Genomic DNA, 7244 nt, shown 5'->3' with positions numbered 1-7244 from the left:
AGAGAGAGAGAGAGAGAGAGAGAGAGAGAGAGAGAGAGAGAGAGAGAGAGAGAGAGAGAAAGGAAAAGAGAGAGCAGCCACGCGATCGCCCATGCCAGCATCGCACTATTATATGTTCCTTCGTACATGCGCAAACATTTGGTGAAATCTATTTCATCACAATGCACCGTATTAGCCGCGAGCCGGCCGTGGGAACCAGTTATGGACGCGACAGCTCGACGACGTTATTGTAAATCGCGCTCAAAAATGCCTTCGCCGCCGTTGTTGGAATCGATCGGCAAACGGGCAGGCCGGGTCGACATAACGCGCGCGAAATACGTATGAAATACGGGGAGAACGGCTAAAGTATGACGGAATATGAAAGAGAATGGCGGAGGAGGGCGAGAGAAAGGGAGAGAAGACGCCACATACACACACTCGATGTGTGGCTTCCTCGGGCACCACCGTCGCCGCCGCCGTTCCTTATTGTCGGCGTATTTGAGCGACGATTTCCCGCGAAAAACGACGTTTTTCTCTCTCTCTCAGCCCGCATCGGGAGAATTTCAAACGAAGTCACGATTCCCCCGGCCGTATAGAGAGGATGTGCGCCACGGGTATCTTCAGCCGCGCGAAATACTCGGGAGATAAAGGCGCGTTAGCGAGCGGATAGCTCGGATCGCCGATGTTATAGGATCCCCCGAGCTCTCTCTGGCTTGCGCGTGCGCGCGCGTCGGGGAAATCGCCGGAAAATATCCCGCCCTCGTTTGACACAGCCGTCAAAAGCGGACTTACTGAATATGATATCCCGGCGCGGTGAAATATCGCGCGGGCGCGCGAGAACCGCGAGTCCGCAATCCGCGCGGCGAGCAAAATACGAGAAAATGCGGGATATTTATCTCGCGGGGATTATTACTGGCGGGGCTTTGGGCGCGTGTGTGTTCGCGGTGGGGAGAACGCGTGTATCTCATTGTAAAATGCGCGATACGTCTGTGCCCTCCTCCCTTTATCTGCCTCCTCCGCATCTGGCGTTGCGCGCGTTAGTGGTGGTGGTAGTTGACGCGTCCGAGAGGGCAAGACCTTCCCGCAAGAGAGCGAAGAAAAAGTGCATTCATAAAGTGACGGATATTACATCCGGAAACGCGTGCGGGAGAAACAGAGACAGAACTCGCTGCGTGCTTGTCTCACGCTGGCCTGCTGTAATTTGGCCATGACTCCCTTTTTAAAGGAGAGTGAGAGAGACAGCAAGGGCGGCGGAGAAGAGAGAGAGAGAGAGAGAGAGAGAGAAAGAGAGATAGATAGAGGTTACAAGCTCAAAGCGCATAGTAACGATAGTCCCATTTAATTTTCATGCGATTCAAAGTGCGCGGATGAAACGTAACTAAAAAGAAAGTGAAGGGAAGCGGGGGGAAAAGGGCACGGGATGGTGTACAGATTGCGAATTTCGTTGCTTTCTCCGCGTCCGCTTTCGACAATTTCGTGGCGCTGAAGACCAAAAGCCCGTGTCCTTTGACGCGAAACAATCCTCCTCTTCCTCCTCCTCCTCCTCCACCGCCGACGCCGCCATCACGGATATAGCAACGGTTTAATTCGCGACTTATCCGTGGTCTCTGCACTGTGCTGATGTTCCGGAATTATTATATTCGGGATAAAATCGATTCGTAATACGCGTCTATGGCGAACGGGAGACACGGCTAATCAGCTTTCCGGCGCGTAATCTTTGCTTGACGGTTGATCGAAATGCCGTTTACAAATTCCCATATTTCCCTCTTTCTTTATTTCTCTGTCTTTCTTTCCATTTTCGCACTCTCCTCCCTCTCTCGATATATAATCTCCATCCGCGCGCGACGTCTGTAGACGACAATACGAACGAGCGATTTTCATCTCGAATTCCGAATAGTTTTCCAATACAAAGCGCGGCCATACGTACACGTATAGGCGCACTTACCACGCGCCGCGGCTTGGCTATTCCCGCCGATTTTATTTTGTATGTTCGGCACGCCGCGCGCGCTATCGGCACCATAAATAGAGAGGAAGAAAACGCGAAAATGCGAACTTAATTCGGCGCGCGCGCGCACTAAATATCGATATAAAACCTCTGTTCCACATAGAAACTTATCTGAAATATTTATCCACCTACGCGATGATGGGAGATCTTGATTCTCCCACAAATGGAGGAAAAGGAATCAACGACTAATCGGGATGCGTTGTATACTATGCAAAAATTCACTTGTTCTTTCTGCACAGAGAGAATTTTATAGTAAAAATATTCCAAGATATTTTATAACCAAGAAACAGATTGACATTCTGCAATAATTGACCTTGCTCCTATTTTGTGCGTGGTATTTCAAGAACTAAAATGTGCAATTAACAAAGAATGAGCCAAGTTTAACCCAATCTGCAGTGTGTGTAGTGTGTGTGTATACGAAATCCAAAATTTTCTTAAATAAAATTGTAGCTATATTCATGAGTAGATTAAAGATATATAAATATGAAAGTGATGTACGCCTTAGCATTTTGGGTATACTGCCCTAAAAAGATATTGTTGGAATAAATAATGTCATCAGGATTAGAGTGACTTTCGAGCAAACTTTGGTCATTCTTTTCGTATTTCTATTTTGTTATTACGTGTGATTAATGCGAGTGCCACATGAGCCACTCATAAGACACAACAAGTTGATTAACATATAAAGTTGCTGCCAAATTTGTATACACCTGTCTATCTTGGTAGATTTTAATTCAAATAAAGATATGAGTTTCTTGATCAAATCAGATAATATATATGTTACACACACAGTGGCGATTGCGATTTAACTAAAAAACTCGTATCTCTAATATTGAATTCAAATCTCAGTATCTCACATAAAACGACATTTTCGCATGCTGCAATTTCTTGTTTACGCTTGTATCCTCTACGTCTCCAGTGTCAGAAGCATCAGCAGAGAAAAATCCAAATGCGACATATAAATACTTTCAGGAAACAAAGGCTCACAGACAAATCACAACTATGCACGCGCTGTCTCTGCTACATAGCAGTAGAATAATAGGATTATATTTAAAATCGTAAGATTAAAAACTCGAAAGATTCACGATCTGATAGGTGAAAAAGATCACATTGTAACCGTAAGTAACCAAGAATAATTGTTTTCGGAATAACAACTATTTGATACGTTTAACTTACGTTCAACTTATGTTCAACGGCAGAAGGTCTCGCGAGAAAACGAGTCGAACCGGACTCTGCGGTTTTACCGAAAAAATGACGAAGGGTTTGAACGCCCGCTCGCGAAAGTCATTAAGTGCCGACAGGTGTGTAAACAACGCGATCATCTTTCGCGTCAACCATTACACATGTGCGTTCTCAGATAAGGGCGCACGCTGCTCCTATCAACAGAGCGAATCAGGCTGAATATTCAACGGGCTTCGGCCGTTTCGGCAGACGTTCGGTCGTGCGGTTACCATGAATGCAATGGGAAAGATAATGGAGCGATGTCGGCGACTCGTAAGTGGACACGCGCGTTGACTCATTATATAATATTGGGGTATATCGTAGAATGATATAAAACAAGAGTATTTTTCATGTATTTTTTATGTGCACTTTCTCGCATGTTTAGGGGCTGAAACAATTCCTCGAAGGGTATTCGGTAAAACTGAGCCATAAAAAAAATTTAAACAACATTCCTATGACATTTGACATGCTAACAATTATATATTTGGAGAGAGATTTGAAATATTCATTTTTTTAAAATAACTTTAATTCTCACATGAGATTTAAAAAAAACTAAAGTAGAAAATTAAATTGTATTGAATACTATTGTATTGAATTGTATTGAATACACGGATAGAGAGAGAGAATATGATGTGTGTTTTATTTTTATATAAGTTCTTTTTAATTTTATTATATTCCCAGTGGTGAAGGAATAGGCTGTCGGTAAGGTCTATTTTTCAAAGAAAAATAGTGAGTTTCGTTAGAAAAATGGCAGATTTTAGACAGCACATTTTAGTTTCTAAAAAATATCATATAAAAAGTGAAAAGATAACCAAATACTGCAGAATGCCTCGGTTGCAAAATTCTACAGTAATTTTAACTATAAAATTCTTTTCGTGCAGGAACATGAGAAATGTTTTAACAGCACAGTTCCTAAAATAAGCATAAAACAAATGAGAAATGAAAGAATATTAAATTATCACAGAATATCGATCAATTCGACTACAAAATTTTGCAGTAAATTTTACTAGAAAATTTTCTCCGTGTATAACGCTTCTCTCGTCCAAATTAAAATATAAATTGAATACTACAGCAAGTGTACGGCACTTTTCTTTCGACAAAATTAAATTATAAATTAAATACTGCCACACTTCTCTGCTGAAAAATGTTTTCAAACACCTTACAGGTTTCGAAGATATCCGCTCATAATCAATTTCTGAATTTCTTTGGAGGGATTTTTCGACTTCTGAGGAGTACATAAAAAAAGACATCTTTTTCTTATTTTTAATCGCTGTACACCGTATGAAAATCGTATCAAGATCGATGACTTTTACATGTGTCTCCGTTGGAATTCGCGGTAGACGTTCTCGCGGATTTCACGGTCTCTGTGCGACAATGTTTTCGCGGTTCGCACAAAATACAGAGCCGGATGACTGTAACAATAATTTATAACAAACAGTCGGGCCATTAGTAGCGCACCACGTATCGATCGTTCGTTCACGGTCAATCTCGCGACGATTCGACGAGACGCGTCACCATGGATCAGCGTTCTCACTTCTACGTGCGGCGCGTTGCAGTTAAAACGAACATGAAAAACAAAAAAACGAGAGAGAGAGAAAGAGTATTTTGTGAGAAGGAAAAAGAGAGAAAGTGGAGAATTCCGGCACGCCGCCACGTAACAACATCAGGCACGGAATCAAGCGCGGTGTGTGCGGCCAAAATTCGAGCGTTCCTTGGGGATTTTCGCGGCGCATCAGACCACAACACGCAGCGTGCGTCCCGTAATATCGCTCGAATTTTTCGAACGGTCTGCTCGCACACATGCACACGTACATACGCGGCAAAACCCGCACCGACAACACAATATTGATCGCGCGCAGCGCAAGTCTCGCCTCTCGCTCGCTCTCGCACCATCGTCCACCGACCTATTGCATTTTTTAAACGCGAGAAATCGCTCGTTGCATATAAATGACTCGCCGCCGCCGCCACGACCGTCTTTCTTTCCAATTTCCCATTATCCAACCGGCGCGTGCACGTGTTCGCCTGTGTATGCGTGTGCTTATGGATGCGTACACTGAGAAAGGGACGTTTGTGTATTTGTAACTATAATCATATGGAGACATCATCGCCACAAATTGGCCGTAGTTATGCAAGAATGACCCAATCCATATAAAGTACCTTTTTCACAGTAGCCACATATGTATGTTATACACAGTACGTTTCGAGGAAAATGAAGACGAAAATTTGATGCGTGATTCAAGAAGTACAAGTAGCACTGAGATCCTTCGCAATTGTTCCAGAAAGTCAAGCACGGTCAATTTGCTTTTCTTCGAGAGTATTCCTTGACGAGCTTGACCTGTAAAAAGAATGAATAAAAACGACGCAACTGGCTAAAAAAAAAAAAAAAAAAAAAAAAAAAAAAAAAAAAAAAAAAAAAAAAAAAAAAAAAAAAAAAAAAAAAAAAAAAAAAAAAAAAAAAAAAAAAAAAAAAAAAAAAAAAAAAAAAAAAAAAAAAAAAAAAAAAAAAAAAAAAAAAAAAAAAAAAAAAAAAAAAAAAAAAAAAAAAAAAAAAAAAAAAAAAAAAAAAAAAAAAAAAAAAAAAAAAAAAAAAAAAAAAAAAAAAAAAAAAAAAAAAAAAAAAAAAAAAAAAAAAAAAAAAAAAAAAAAAAAAAAAAAAAAAAAAAAAAAAAAAAAAAAAAAAAAAAAAAAAAAAAAAAAAAAAAAAAAAAAAAAAAAAAAAAAAAAAAAAAAAAAAAAAAAAAAAAAAAAAAAAAAAAAAAAAAAAAAAAAAAAAAAAAAAAAAAAAAAAAAAAAAAAAAAAAAAAAAAAAAAAAAAAAAAAAAAAAAAAAAAAAAAAAAAAAAAAAAAAAAAAAAAAAAAAAAAAAAAAAAAAAAAAAAAAAAAAAAAAAAAAAAAAAAAAAAAAAAAAAAAAAAAAAAAAAAAAAAAAAAAAAAAAAAAAAAAAAAAAAAAAAAAAAAAAAAAAAAAAAAAAAAAAAAAAAAAACAAGTAAACGACTAGTGGAAAGTCAAAACTTAATTAATTTTAGGCGCCCACTTTAGATCCATCAGATCTTTTCTATTTTATGAACTACCCGTTGATAACTTCAAAATTATAATTTTGTGAGTCGAATAATTTTTGCATAACTATAGTCAATTATTATAGTTAAGAACTATTTTAAATTATGTTATAACGTTAGTGATAATAATATAAATAATCTTATATACGTGTTATACTAATATTCTATAATATTAATATATGTATATGCTTTCGTATTGGAGCAACTGAGAAATACGCTTAGGACCAAAGGTAACTATAATTCTAGTTGGATCAAATATCATCTGTCTTAACGTATAAGGGAGGGAGGATTCGTCCAATCTGAGGAACCGACGGCGGAGGTCGCGCCGCCGTCGAAACGCTACGTTCCCAAGTAAAACAGGTTGCCTATTGGTTAACGTTCTTGAAGTTAACTTTTGGAACGTATCTATAAGATAACAAGTCGATGTCAATAATTCGTCTCCATTAATATGACATCGATTAAATAACAGTTTACAGTTGGTCAATAGCTAGTTCATTTACGCATCTTACAGTTATCACTTAGTATATATTTAATTTGTATCCATATACCAACTTGATACTTTTATATCTAAATATCTTTTTGGATGTTAAAAGTTATACTTCGGGCGGACATTAGATAACCTTTTCAGTAAATAGAAACTTTTTTATCGAAAATAAAGTTATCCTGACCTTAATTTTATATAGTAAAATAGAATGCTTTAAGATAACGTTGTTCTACTGGGTTTATTGGAAAGCCGTTCGATCGGAACTAAATTAAAAATGTTGCTCTTTCTCGCGCACACGTGGACGACCTCTCGACGCGCCGACATTACGGCGTGACAAAGATTCATGAACTCACGGCGCATCGCTCTGGCTCGACTTTTATTTTTTTGTTCATGACCAACCAGACATTTGCAGTTTACCACCGGCCCTTTGCACATTGTGCTCTCGCTCTCGCTCTCTCTCTCTCTCTCTCTCTCTCTCTCTCTCTCTCTCTCTCTCTCTCT

The 7244-nt window shown here is 38.6% G+C and overlaps 2 protein-coding genes across 6 annotated transcripts in view; one reads left to right on the top strand and one right to left on the bottom strand.

Moving 5' to 3' along the window:
- The window catches only part of LOC116842225 (discoidin domain-containing receptor 2), a 380754-nt gene that overhangs the window by 223243 nt on the left and 150267 nt on the right, over window positions 1–7244 (bottom strand). The window contains exon 3 of one of the 5 annotated variants that reach the window (XM_032811123.1): window positions 5360–5537. The exons of the other annotated variants lie outside the window; for them this stretch is intronic. The gene's annotated coding sequence lies outside the window, so the exon portion shown is untranslated. The remainder of the gene's footprint in view (window positions 1–5359; window positions 5538–7244) is intronic. 5 annotated transcript variants of the gene reach the window in all.
- LOC116842229 overlaps window positions 1–7244 on the top strand; it is a 425064-nt gene that overhangs the window by 380840 nt on the left and 36980 nt on the right. The window lies entirely within an intron of this gene.

The sequence above is a fragment of the Odontomachus brunneus genome, unplaced genomic scaffold (genome assembly GCF_010583005.1).
Source record: "Odontomachus brunneus isolate Ranch 3 - 2012 unplaced genomic scaffold, Obru_v1 Obru_scaffold_023, whole genome shotgun sequence".
NCBI classification, from domain to species: domain Eukaryota; kingdom Metazoa; phylum Arthropoda; class Insecta; order Hymenoptera; family Formicidae; genus Odontomachus; species Odontomachus brunneus.
Note: the sequence above shows the minus strand (reverse complement) of the source record. Positions and strands in the feature narration are given on the sequence as shown.